Source organism: Talpa occidentalis, unplaced genomic scaffold (genome assembly GCF_014898055.3).
Source record: "Talpa occidentalis isolate TD23 unplaced genomic scaffold, MPIMG_talOcc4v2.1 talOcc4.14, whole genome shotgun sequence".
NCBI lineage: Eukaryota > Metazoa > Chordata > Mammalia > Eulipotyphla > Talpidae > Talpa > Talpa occidentalis.
The window spans coordinates 17,737,294-17,740,234 of record NW_023601433.1 but is presented as its reverse complement, the minus strand read 5'-3'; the positions used below and the strand labels follow the sequence as shown (position 1 = coordinate 17,740,234).

At 46.0% G+C, this 2,941-nt stretch overlaps 1 pseudogene; it reads right to left on the bottom strand.

Moving 5' to 3' along the window:
* Positions 1–1,627: 1,627 nt before the first annotated feature.
* On the bottom strand, positions 1,628–1,808 carry LOC119245434 (small nucleolar RNA U3; annotated as a pseudogene).
* Positions 1,809–2,941: the final 1,133 nt, after the last annotated feature.

The window sequence follows — 2,941 nt, the reverse complement described above, 5'->3', positions numbered from 1 at the left end:
ACTTGTTCATTATTGTCTGAAACTCTAAAAAGATTCTGGGAACAAGGTTCACAGTCCTCTTACTGAGGTCACCCCATGACATGGGGACACGGTCATTAAAGTACTGAATCTAAATTTTCCTTGGCGTCGTGCATCCACAGCAAACAGCCACTGCTCTGTCTTCCCAGGTGCGTGCTGCTTCCGGATCACCACACGAGGGCGAGAGAGACAAGCCAAAGGGCCGCTCCCTCCGGGTGGCAGTGGTGACACCCTGAAAGTGGAGAGAGCTCGGGGCTGCAAAGAGTAATGCATTTTATCCCTTAGAAATTAGGAGTGGTAATTGATGTGAGAGCTGCAGTGTTGACTTAGGAAAAAGGGCTGCCCTGATGTTTGTTTGTTTTTTTTTTTTCAAACGTGGTTATTCTCTAGAGAATGAACTGTATGTTAAAGAACTTTAACGATGCATGTGTAACAACTCACAGGTGTGATAAAACCGGGTCTGAGGCCTTGGAACAGAGGCCCTACTCCCAGCACTTCCTGTTTCTACTCTTGTTTCCAGGTTGTGTAAAGTACAAGACATTTGGAGAAATTTACAGGGAGGACAGTGCTTTCAAGAGAAGGACAGCCAGGCTGGGTGATGAGATTCTGTTCCTGGTTCTGGGAAGTCCACTTCCAGATGCACTTCAAGGGGTACTTAACAAAGAAGTGAAAATGGTTAGGGAACTGGCTGGGGGTCTCTTCCTCCTCTTTCCCCTGCCTCTTTGGATCTGAAATTATGACATGATATGAAATGATTTCTGAGCCTACCAAGCAGGAGTTGCCTTTATTCCCATAGAAAGTTAAATCCATGGAAAGAAGATGGACGTAAGGTATTAAGACGCCTTTCAGAAAAGACAAAAAGGAAGTACCTTTTGGTAACATGCAGTACAGGTCGGGGAGAATCTTAACAGCTTAAAATGGTTTGGAGAAATTTCTCCTTGGTCTTGTAGGGAACCCAAGCCTGAGTTAAGATCTCGGTTACCTGCTGTCTTCATGTGGGCCACCTGCTCTTGCCGGCCCCAGCTCTCACTCCTACCCACGGACTAGCGCTGCTAGGTGAGTAAGCCGCGGGTCACAGGACGGGTAATGGCCCACAGTAGTCATTTTGGTGTGTGAATTAGAAAACATTCTCCCCTTGCAAAAGTCACTGCAGCTCCAGGGTATGTAGCCTGTTCTGAAAGCCTGTTTTCCCTTCTGCCCTCAGCTGGACATCATCTGGCCTCAAAGAGTCTGGGTCTGGGTTGACCCTGAGGTCCTAACTCTGCAGATGAGTTCCAGAGCCAGCGTTTTCTCTGCTTTTGAAAATTACATGGCATTGTCACCTATAATATTAAAGGAAATGATAACCAGAAGCTGGAGCTGTAATGATAGTGTCTCAGCATTGAGGGGGACTTTAAAGTGTCCGTCGCTCCCACAATTAGTTCCCATGCCTGTCGCAGGACTTCCTGGCCGCCACAGCCTTCGCAGGTGGGCGCTTGTCTCCAGACAGCAATTGCGCTGGGAAGTCCGTCCTTATTTTAATCCTTTTGAACTGGCAACACTGATCATCGCTGCACCCTCTGCAGTGATAGAAGAAGTCTCCTTTATTTTTATTTTTTTCAGCAGCCACTCAGACTGCTTTCTCTCCCTCCTACTGTTCCAAAGGAAGAGCGGAAGCCACATCCATGGCAGAGAAATTGCAGAAGCAACACTCAGCCGGTATCATGCTCAGGACAAATCTCTCTGCCTCTGCACGTCCAGAAAAACTTGTCCAGTAACGAACGATAGAAATGATCCCTGAAAACATAATTTTGAAGCAAGTGTCCTTTCAAAAAAGAATCTGAATTATTCAAAGTCCTTCCTTCACGTTTGTTGTTAAAAGTGGCATGAAATGCTTTTACCACTGAATAGCTGTTTCATCCAAGACCTTTTTAAGATGCCACACTGCCACTCCGTGGGCTCACCATTCTAGGATGGTCTGACAAGTGCTGTTTTCAGTAGAATAATCATTTTGTGCTGGACTTTTTAATGTCTATTGACACTGAATCGCCCTATCAAGCACTTGTGTTATTATTTGCATGTCTTTCAGGGACAGCATCTCTGAAAAAGTTTTTAAATGTTTTCTTTTCTTGAAAAGCAGGGACTCCACTGCATTTGACTTGATGGAGAAGCTAAGGCCAGTTGTATTAGCTTCACTTTGGACTCTCACTTCACTTTTGAGGACTTTCACAGAATTATTCTGCATTAGACACTGTGTAATCATGGAGACATTCTGTGTCATTCATAGAATTATTGAGAGGTTGTTCTACAAGTCATCTTATAGGTGATGAAACATATCTAGAGACATTTAAAGATGTTTGGCTAAAATCACACACTGTTGAGTGCCTGAGCCCCAAGCTAATGTTGGCACCCAGCACAGGGAACCACCCCCATCTTGGCTGTTTGGTGGCACCAGGGGATCTGGACTAGAAGCTACACCCGACCCAGCACAGAAGTTTCACACTTCATTTCTGTACTTTCCTTGTTTTCTGCAATGATGCATTACTTTTGTCATCAGAACAGAAACCCACAATAGTGGATTTAAAAACACTCCTCACTCTCCTACTATGTAGCTTCCTAGGCATTGTGTCTGCACTAGTAGAGTGTCAGTCAGTGGCCGCTCTCTCGCCCTTGGCCTCTGAAAAGATTCTGGGATCTCATTTTGGTCAGAAGTTAAACAATAATAAAGCTCTCTTCTGTCTAGTCCATTCATCCAGTCCCCTGAGGCTCCGCGGCTTGTACTGAAGTTCTGTAAACGAAGGGGGAAAGGAAAAGGGATAATGATGGGACTGAGAACCTAAGCCTGAACAGGGCAGGGGCGCTAGGCCCGGGATGGGGACAGCGTGGTCTCCACCTCGCCGTGCCCTAGCCTGGAGGGAAGCTGTCAAGACTGGAGTGTTTGCCT